We start from the raw sequence: 11,674 nt of genomic DNA, 5'->3' as shown, positions 1-11,674 counted from the left end.
AAGCAAAAGATTTTAGATTTAATGAAATTTAAAGACAAACAAAACTTAATTCAAGATTATTAGGAATAACCAAGACACTGATTCCACTATCACACATGAATAAATTATGGCAAATGATCCAAAACTCTAATTATCTTTTAAGTCCCTTGTTTCTTAATTCACAAATAATCAGGAAAATTCTCAAATATCAATTGTATTCCCTAAGCATAGATTATCAATTGACTAAACAAAGTATAACCTATCAGATTAAATCACAACTAATTAAGAAAATTATGCAAACAATTTTAAACTCTGCAAAAGCAGTGATTGAGTGAATTATAAATTATAAATTAGAGAAAATAAAATAGTTACTAAATATTCATGCGTAAATAGCTTCCTCATTTCCTTGGTTGCGGGAGATTTAGCTCATTATCATGTTGGAAACACGCTCAAAAGTTGATTTTATTGCTCAAATGGTGTTTACAAATGATGAAAAGGGATAAATAATTCAAAATCGGGTTTGTAACGCTTATAATTGTTGCAAACCAAATAACGATAAAACAATATTGTCGCTGATTCTGTAGCTCTCGACCCACGCCTGTGTGTCGTTGCTACTGTTGAAAAAAGACTGTCTTGGATGGTCTGTTCTTCGCGTTCTTCAGATGAGCAACAACAGAAGCAGGTTTCTCTAGTGATCGTATTTCGCCTCTGTGATGTTCCAAATCCTTCACAAACTCTCCGTAAACCTTCTATGATATCCAACACCTATTTATAACCCAACAACATCAAAATCTCACGTAATAACTTCATATAATTCTCCATTATTCTTCACGGCCAGTTTAGGAAAGAATTCAGATTTTTGATCTCTACACGCGTTCTGAAGCTTCCAAATTTCCATATTTAACTCCTTCACACTCCAAATAGTTGTTAGGTTCTTCCAAACACGTGCAAACTCCTCTGCTGCTCGCGCAAATCCCGTGATAACCTCTTCCGGGAATAAACTCCCCTGTTTTCTTCTCGCGAGTTATCTAGCCAAATTTAGTCGATCAAATCACTCGTGATAGTTTTGTTGGGACATATCACAACTACCCAACAAATTTCAGCCCTTTAATCTACCCAGAACTCCTTCAAACTTTGATCGAAAAATTACACAGTTTTATTCTCCATTTTCCCGCCAAAATGAAATTCAAAAGAAGAAGATGGGTGCTAAGGATGAATTTGGGTGTTGAGGATGAATTTGGGCTACGCATAACCTTGGGTGCCCCTTAGCCAAATCTAGGGTCCGTATAGCAAATGTCCTCCAGGGGTCCAAATAGCACTTTTTGAGCAACTTTTTCCACACAAGTGTATTTCTCCAAAAACACCTACACAAACATAAAAACACCATAATAAGTACAAAATTTAGCACTAGTAATAGAGACACTGAGGACAATTCAGACACAAAAATGTGTCTATCACTCGGTTACCAACTAAACCCTTTTCTGTTAAATAAATTGAAATAAAATCAATTTTTGAAAGAAAAAAGGTCATAAAAGTAAATTGTTTTTAACCAAATTCATCGAGTATGAAGAAATGTTCTTAAGATTAGTCAACATATTTCGAGATTGATTAACAAGATAAACTTGACTCGAAATTTTTGTTATGCATGTACCTATTTAGTCATGCGACATAGTCTCATAGATAGAAGGTGAAAACTTGAGAAATATGTGGTTTAGTCTTCACTTACCTTTTGTTGATGGAGTTATCCAAAAGTTTTGGTTGATCTTCGCCTTCAAACAGTAGAACGCAGTGATGTATGGTGCTCAACTACACACTTTTATCCTAATCTGTGACTTGACTATATGTAAGATAGAAATCAAGATATAGTTTTGATCAACTAAATTTGACAACAAGCTTGAGATAGAAACACTTGTGAGTTCGACCGAGCAATGCTTTAACACTATCTGTATTTGTAGACGAATGTCGTCATGGTAAGAGTAATGCTGCATATGTATAAATATATTAGTATGAATTGGATTTTTTTTTAATTATCACTTAGCTGGTCATTTTCCATGAATGTGTTTCTGTTCCACAACATTAACTACTTGAGTTGGTTGCCTGGTTGGTGTTTAGAGTGGTGAATCGACGAAATGATTACACCATCAATAGAAGAAGTTAATAAGAAATATACAAGTAGTACTACAACCACGATACCAACAACATCATTTACTACTGCGACTAGTTTAAATACACAACAATATTTTTAATTCAATGGAGAGATTCCTATGACCCACCAACAACCAAAGTGTATATTAAGTCTCTTAACAAGTTATACTGTTGTCGGTCTTTTTGTTCATAGAAATCACCATTTGAGATGAAGAATACACATTTACTTCTATTATCATATTGTAAAATGAACAAGAATATTTGGAAATCTGACGGAGGCTAGGACAAAAATAATTGAAACAAATCCAGCATGAAAGAAGATGGAAAACGACGAGAAAACTATATGTTTTGCCGATTTTAAACTAGTCAATGCTAGTCAATTACCAGTTAAGGTATTTGGAAAAATAAAAAAAGTCAACTAACATTTTTCTAACGGTCTTTGATGAGTCTAAGACCCAAATGCGTCGACGGCATGTTTTACGACCCAGACTCTAATATGACCAAAAATATACAACCCTTTTATAAAATTAAGCCGCTACAGACACTAGGCTACTATCAAAGTTTGGACTGCAATGTAGTTGAGATCGAATTAACCCTTCAAGAAATTCAGATGCAATCGTGTTCCTTACGTCTCTTGAACCTTGCAAGGTTCTACATATTTGATTCCGTTCGCTGACGTCCTTTACAGCCTAAGAGTTGTTTCAACCTCAGTGAGTACTTTTTATACCTATCTGCTACTAGCAAACAAGCATATTTGATTTTTCAATATAGGTTTAGAAATCTATTTGAAGTAGATAAAGTTCGGCAAACCTCACAAAACCGGCAACTTACACTCAGTTAGCTGATAAGTATGGATTCTTAAGAACAGTCTAAATCAATCAGAGAAGAGTCGAGATATCTTTATCATATGACATAGTCTCTTAAGATAGAATGATAAACGTAGTGAGTAGATATAATTATTCGGTCTTCACATACCTCTTATCGATGAAATTCTTGCAAATGTCTTCGCATGTTATTCAGTATTCAATCTTCGAGGGTTATTCAGTGGTGTATGATACTCAACTACCATATTATAATCCTAGTACGAGACCTGACTTTAGTAGACTAAAAATCACAATATATTTTTGTACAACTAACATTGACAACAAGCTTGAGATAACAAAACTTGCGAGTTCGACCGAACAATGCTCTCACAATGTCATATGATTTTAATAAATTAACAATCTTAGTTAAGAACAATTTATTTTCTATGAACTATTTTTCTTTTTCAAATTGATCATTTGGAAAATACCCAAGCAACAATGTAAACTATTTATGTATTTTGAGAATGTTTCAAATTTATTAATGAGAAATTGCAGAACCATTGGAATAAGGTAACACGTACCTACTTAATCTTAGTTCGGGAAAATGGGAGGTATGTATATCTGGTAAGCGTACCTCTTGAACCTGAGTTCGTGAACTGCCCATAGGTATACATACCTACCAAGTTCTGATGTAAGCATAAGCTCACAAACTGTTTTACAACTATTTCGGCTTTGATACAACTCTCATAGACACTTCTAAGATAACTTTATTCATAAAATCTTTTGGAATTGTGGATAATAGTTTAAATCTTGAGCATTGCTAACCACCACCTAGCTTGTAAACTCAAAAGGCATACTTTCCATCATGAACTATCATTTTGCACTGTTTCAGAATGCCGCACCATAATGAATATTATTCTATGTGATTTCAAGGTGGACATCTCACATGTTTACATGGATTCCTAATAAGAATTTTCTAAACTGAGAAAGTGTTTGCTTGAATTCAAAGCTACTTAGAGCCTTGGAAATCTATGAATATAAAGACTTTTGCAACTGGATTTCTCAATTCCTGGCAGTCTTGTGTTTTAGTTGCAAAGCTAGAGTCGTCTAGAGGAAACATAATTAAAAGTTATGACTTCACTTGGGGATTTGTCAAGCCTAGTTAAACTATCAGTTTACTGATATTTTTTATATTTGGATCTTATTCTTATTGATCTTTGAGGTTATAGGAATCTCATATCAGGAGCGAGATAGATTGAAATCACAAAATATTTTCGTCTCAAACTTTGTGGTTCCTCGAGATTTATATCTAAGATTATTTTTTATTTGTTTAAATTGTTCTTTGAGAGGTGGTTAACAATCCGCGGTTCTCATCTAAATAAGTATAAGTTACCGGATTTGCGAGGTTTCTTGGACTTTGTCTACTGCAAACAGATATCCAAACCTATGTTGAAAAATCAAAAGGGAAATCAATATGCTTGTTTGTTAGAGGCAGATAGGTATCAAAAATCTTCACTGAGATTGAAGCAACTCCTAGGCTGTAAAGGACGTCATCTAAGGGATCAAGTGCGTCGAACCTTGCGAGGTTCAAGAGATATAAGGAAAACTGCAACTGGATTGTTTAAAGCTGATATACACCCATATGTCATTTGACATTGTTTTATATTTTATGCGAAACTTATAAATCCACTCCTCTAGGTAGGTTTTATTTTTAATCACGTCCTTTTTTTCCCTTTAATTTCAACCACCAAGTTTGGTGCACTAATTTCATACTGAACGATGTGGCAAAAAGTGATTCCCATACAAGAAGGGGTAAAATCAATTAATTTTTCTGGTTAGTTTATGCAACAAAGTGGCATTATGAAGAAAAATAAACTAAACTAAAATGGAAAAAAATAGTAGTTGATTAGGATTCGGTGCAGGTCTCACCTAATGAATATGGAGGGTTGTGAAAGGTAGATGAGCTGGAGAAACAATTTTATAGAGGATTTTAGGGTCGAATAGATTATTAAGGCCATGAATCCCTTTTAAACTTTTACAGTAAACCTTAGGGGTGGTCAGACTCAATACGAGGGATTTGATGGGATTATAAGTCTATTCTGGTTTTGTTTCTGTCTTTAGATAAATCAAGGTGAAGATGAAACTCAACTAATAATCCGGTCTTATACTCCCGAAGAGAAGCCTAGAAATATTAGTCACCTCACAATAACCTAACTGATTAACAGAAGAAGTTACTGCGGAATCACAAGAGTCTGAGACGAAGAACTGTTGTGTAATTACTTTTTATATCTTACATTTCGAAAAATTACCTTAGACATCTTACATAATGCCACGATTTGCAAAACAAGTTCGGATACCTTATTTCATTAAAGTTCAAGGGACTTTAGTTCGCAAACAGAGTACACGAATCACAGTATCGGATTTTGGCCTTATCTATCCATTCGCAAACAGAGTACGCGACAACAACTCCGGACTTAGCCTTGTCTAGCCGTTCGCAAACAGAGTACGCGAAAAACAATTCCGGACCTTTTCACAGATAAATTCGTTCGCAAACATAGTTCGCAAACAAGAGTTCCAGACCTGAACTAGAACTTCACAGTGCACATACAAGGTATACATACTGTGATATATCCAGGCATTGGTAGTCATTGTAAAACACTCATTTAATCATTGAAACATACCTAGAAGACAACAATGGTAATCTTACACATACCACTAGCTTCAAGTAATTTTCAAGTGATTAATCGATTAATACGAAACTTCCAAAGTTAACATCAAATGATTGTCTCACAGAAATCATGTAAGATGTCTAAGGTAATTTTTACATGATCTTCTTGAATTAATATTTAGTTTCCAACAAATAAATTATCTCCAATTAAACTCGTCAAGTATATGATGAAGTTTAAGCTAAAGATAAAAGCTTCCAACACGTATTTCGAGAAATATATAAACGAGATAACTCGGTTCGAAAATTATGTATAATGTAAAAGCCTATATAGTTATACGACTTAGTCTATTCATAAGATAGACTTCTGAGTGATAGAAAAGTTTTAGTCTCCACATACCTTTTGTTGATGAAGTTCCTCCAAGCTCTTCATTAGATATTGTTCTTCAATTGGTGAACGCCCTGAAATCTAAAATTCAACTATACACTTCTATCGTAATCCGAGATATATCTATAAATAGACTAGAAGTATATAGTTTTGATCAACTGAACTTGACAAACAAGCTTGAGATAAAAACACTTGCGAGTTCGACGGAGAAGTGCTTTAACACCTTGCTCCATCAAAACAGTCTAGGATAATTTGATCTGGTCATAAATCTGTTACATAACTGATTCTATGTAATATATTCTCATGAGTGTCATTTCTTACACTACCATTCTATACAGTCTGTGGATATCGACATTTCGATATAATCAAGAATGACATAAATCAATTAAGGTTTTGATCAATCAACAAACATGTCCATCTCATCTATGTCAAAAGTAATGGTATTGAAAATTTTGATCTATGTAGAAACTTAGGGATGGATAAAAGTGACATTTTATTCTTCTTAGGTCTTATGTACTTTCCTAGTACATGAACTATTATTGTTTCGTAACCTGCATGGTATATATCTTCTTCAGAAAGACTAATATCTATTTCACAATAAGTTTGCTTGCTGAGCAATATATTTGTGTTTTCACAAATCCTTTTTATTCCTATGAATTATGGAGACTCCAAGCGCAACATCTTCTCATGAAATTTATGCTCCAATGGTTATTGATGTTCATCCAACTAGAAAGCAACAAGAGACGTCCTATCCTTTTGATTCATTTCTGAAAAGGAAAAGGAAAAATATGAAGAAATCGAGAGCAGATCGCTCAAATCATCAAAGGTTTGCAACTCTTCTTAAGGAACTTAAGAAAACCAAGAGGGCGGTACATGGACTAAAAGTAATTCTACAAAAATATCTTGAACTACAAGATACACTTGTCAAACAACAGACTAACAGGTTTGGAGGAGTTAACTCTTTTATTCATGAACTGTATGTTCATATGCTTGTTGTTTATAAGGATTTCGGAGATGATAAAGATTTTTTAAAGGATTTTAAATACTAGGAAACTTATTGTAAGAATTTATTCTTGCGTTCAAGAAGGATAACTAGGGTTTGTATAGCAAATATTGTGATTACACAAGCTATTTCCAACGATTTCCATATAGCATGTTTTAGGATTTATCAATTTAAATTCTAGAGTTGTTGGAATATGAACTTGCAGTATTTAATCATTATTAGTTTAATGTATTACGAACTCTTGTGAGATATATGTGTCATTTACTTTATGTGAATTGAACTGATATCTCATATATGCTCAAAAGTTACATCTAATAAATTTTATGAACTAAAAATAGAACAAGCTTTGTGAGTATTTTTCGATGTATTGATTTACTCATGGTCACACTTTTGTGTAATTACTGTATTATCAACTCCGTAAGATTTCCTTATGTTGAGTCATATCATTTAGAATTGTCTATTTTTTCGTATCTGGCCTTGATAGTAATTTGTGTCGATGTTTTGGATACAAATCACAAATTTGTTAATGTCCAACAATTTTTTTTTCTTTATTACAACAAGGTCACTTATGTTGTTCTCTTGGGGATGACATAAAATGGGGGATATTTATTAAATAAACTTGTGCTTGATTGCTATATCTTTGTGGGGAGAGTGGATGTGGATTTTACAGGAAATGCTTGTATCTTAAATCTGCTGGATGAGACACTAAATATTTTATACTCTATAAAATCATATAAATAAAAGTTGATATATGTTTTAAGTCTTGCAGCATTTTTTGTTTGAACTCATTATGATCCAATAGTTTTCGTACCTTTAACAATTTTTATTGACAAAAAAGGAGAGAATCAATTAGTTGTTTCGCACTACATACATACGGTTTACGGATCATTATGTAAGGGGTAGTGAATAAACATCTATAGGTTTCACCTATTATGCTAAAGATGTGAGTATTGACTAAGCGGGAGAAACATATTACCATAGTGTTACTTCGAAGTTGTGATATAATTGAAATTTAGCGAAGATAATAATACAATGTTTCTGTATAACGATGATTGAAAATCTGTTTTCAAAATTATCATTGCTACGAATCTTCAATAACAACGATGCTGAAGTAACGAAGTACTCAAGGAGTTGAAGAACCAAGGAAATCAAGCATGGTGGGATTCTTGAGTTTTGAACTTTTATTTTTTTAATCCATATGTATTGATAGTTTTTTCACTAAAATTGACAAAGGGGGAGACTGTTAGAGCATTTCTTGGTCGAACTCAAAAGTGTTGATATCTCAAGCTTGTTGCAAAATTTAGTTGATCAAAACTATATATTGATTTCTAGTTTACATTTAGTCAAGTCCCGGATTATGATAGAAGTGTGTAGTTGAGAATCGGATATCACTACGTTCTACCGTTTGAAGGCGAAGATCAACATGAGCTCTGGAGAACTTCTTCAACAAAGGTAAGTGAAGATTGAACCACCTATTTCTTCGGCTAACTTTTATGAACCAAGCATTATATACGGTTCGGTTATGGTTCATCCTAACCAGAGTGTATATTTTGTTATGTTAATCTCAAGTCAAGTTTTTCATATAAAGGTGATTATTGGTTGCTTGATTCTAAAGATCTAAAGCAACCTTGATGTGGAAAGTATATAAAAGGAGAACCTCAAACAACTGGGATATCTGAATCCTTGACATCATTCTTGTGTGTCCTAGTTGTAAACTAGAGTCGTCATATCCTTAAAAACCATCTAGGGTTTAGCGACTAAAAAGTTTCCACCCAGGGATTCGTGAACCCAGGTCCAACTATAGTTATCTTGATAGTTCGTGTATCCTGATCTTGTTTTGATTGTCGATACTTTCTCCAACAAACAAAATAATTAGAAATTACAAAGTTTATTCGTCTCTGACTTTTTAATTCCACAAGTTTATACTTGTGAGGTGAATAATAATCTAGGTTGCTCTTCGGGACTCATAAGACCAAGTTTTGAGGTTTTATAGACTTTGTCTATTGCGATCGATTTTTAACTCACCTGGATATTTGATTCGAATGAAAATCACATATAGGCTTATTTGTGGGAGACAGATTGGTTTAAATTCTTCAATTGAGCTGAAGAAACTCTTAGGATTTAAAGGACGTCAGCGAAGGGATTTAATTGTGTGGAGTCCTGCTGGGATTCAAGAGGCGTAAGGAGAACGATTGTAACTGAATTGTTGTGACGGTTTAATCTGGTCTTAACTACATTTCAGTTCGAATTTCTGAAAGTAGGCTAGTGTCTGTAGCGGCTTAATACAGTTTGGTGTTCAAATATGGACTAGGTCCCAGAGCTTTTCTGCATTTGCGGTTTCCTCGTTAACAAATTTCTAGTGTCCGTGTTATTATTTCCATATTATATTGTTTAATTTTTATAATTGAAATATCACGGGTTGTATGTTAAAATCAATTCAAGTAGATAAGTCCATCGTAATTTTTGGATACAACTTGATTGATTCTTGGATATTGGTTTTTGGAATCGCCCAATTGCTCTCACGGTATAATCAGGTTCACGGACTAGTCTCTATAACATTCTGATTATGAGAAAAAGAGATATAAGCTCTTCATATCTTTTTGGATCGAGGTTTATTAAATTGAACTCTCGAAATTATATTAGAGTTTATTACATACATGTTTCCTAAGAAAAAATTGGTGGTGTATTTTGGTATCCCCGCGTTTTCAAATATCTAAAATCTTTTTTGATTTGTTTAAATTTTTCTTTGAGAGGTGATTAAGAATCCAAGCTTCTCATCTAACTTAATGCGAGTTCCCGGATTTGTGAGGTTTCCTGGACTTTATCCACTGCAAACAGATATTAAAACCTATGTTGAAAAATCAAAAGGGAAATCAAATAAGTTTTGTTTGTTAGAGGCCAATATGCATCAAAAATCTTCGCTGAGGTTGAAGCAACTCTTAGGTTATAAAGATCGTCAGCTAACAGATCAAATGCGTTGAGCCTTGCGAGGTTCAAGTGACATAATGAAGACTGTAGCTGGATTGTTTGGAGCTGATTTACACTCATGTTTCATTTGACATCGTTTTTTATTTTATGCTAAACTTATAAATCCACTCTTCTAGGTAGGTCTCATTTTTAGTCTCGTTCATTTTTTTCCCTTTAATTTCTAACCACCAACTTTGGTGCACTAATTTCGTATTGAAAAATATGGCAAAAAGTGCTTCCCATACAAGAAGGGGTAAAATCAATTAGTTTTCGTGGTTAGTTTATACAAGAATGTGGCATTACTAAGAAAACTAAACTAAAATGAAAAAATAGTAGCATATTAGGACTGGGTACAACTCTCAGTTAATGAATATGATGGGTGATGAAATACAGATGAGCTGAAGAGGATTTTAGGGTCGAATATATTATTAGTCCCATGAATCCCTTTTTAACTTCTCTAGTATACCTTAGGAGTGTTTAGACTCAATACGAGGGATTTGATGGGATTATAAATATCCAGGGAAACATGAATTTGAGGAATTTTGGTAATCAAATACGCCAAAAAACTTATAGTTCTACTAAATTCCGTAGAATTATACTTGATAACCAAATGCATTATAAGGTTTTTATTAATTAAAAAGAATATAAATTTCTAAAGACTTAAAGGCCTACACAAATAAAGCTCCCACGTTGAACAGTGAGGAAACCCTCACTTCTTACTGGAGTTTTGTGAAACGAGCGTTTTGGTGAGGACACTTGGCAGTGTATGGTTGGTTTAAAAATTACAAACTCAAAAGGAAAACTTAAATTACCATGTTTGAGATTTTATGAAAGTCCAAATCCAATTCGGAAGTCGAGTACCTACCATATTAGGATTCTTTATTTTTCCAAATTAATACATAAAGAAAAAAAAGACATATTTTATGTGTAAATAAGAGGAAAAATAAATAAAATACACACATATTTATTATCTTTTCTCCATATATTTAATGTATTCGTCGAGCCACACCAAATCAAAAATACATTGCCCCGCGCACACAAAATCAAAAATACATCGCCGCGGAGTGGGACGAAACTTCGCACACACCAAGTTAAAAGAAAAAGAATTTCCGTTGCACACATGCACAAATCTAGTAAAAATAAAAACCCGACTCGACGAGAGAAATTGCGAAAGAAACAATTTTAATTTTCTTACTTGGACACCATCCAAACTTTAGATCTAGAACAGTTCCTATGGAATGAACAAATTATCAAGTTTGTTCATTTTGCTCCCACCATGGAATCAACAAACATGAAAATGGATGTTCAAACCAACAAATTTGTTGGTTTGTTCATTGAGTTGGAGGATGTAGCGAGTGTTTGGTGATAAGACGGGCGAGCTTGCCTCAAGCCCCTGCGTTTGAGACAACAACGCTGGCGCTTGTCTTTGTAGCGCGCGTTCTTGATTAGAGCATCAGAGCTTGTCCTTCCAGCGTCGTGTTTTTCATAGAAGCGCCAACGGCTGAATCTGGACGACTGAAAACTCTTGTGATCTGACAGCTATAATTTTTGAGTTCTATAAATACTCCTCATTTCAACTCCAAATTCACATTCACACATCTAGTCATCTTTACTCTTCTCTGAGCTTAAAAAAATTCTTCAACTTCAACAAAATTTTCAACTTCTTGAACATGTCTCGTCCCTTATTAGTTCGACGCGCTCCGTATACTAAAGAAAAAGATGAA

This window comes from Papaver somniferum, unplaced genomic scaffold, assembly GCF_003573695.1.
Source record: "Papaver somniferum cultivar HN1 unplaced genomic scaffold, ASM357369v1 unplaced-scaffold_135, whole genome shotgun sequence".
NCBI lineage: Eukaryota > Viridiplantae > Streptophyta > Magnoliopsida > Ranunculales > Papaveraceae > Papaver > Papaver somniferum.
This window is presented reverse-complemented; position numbering follows the sequence as displayed.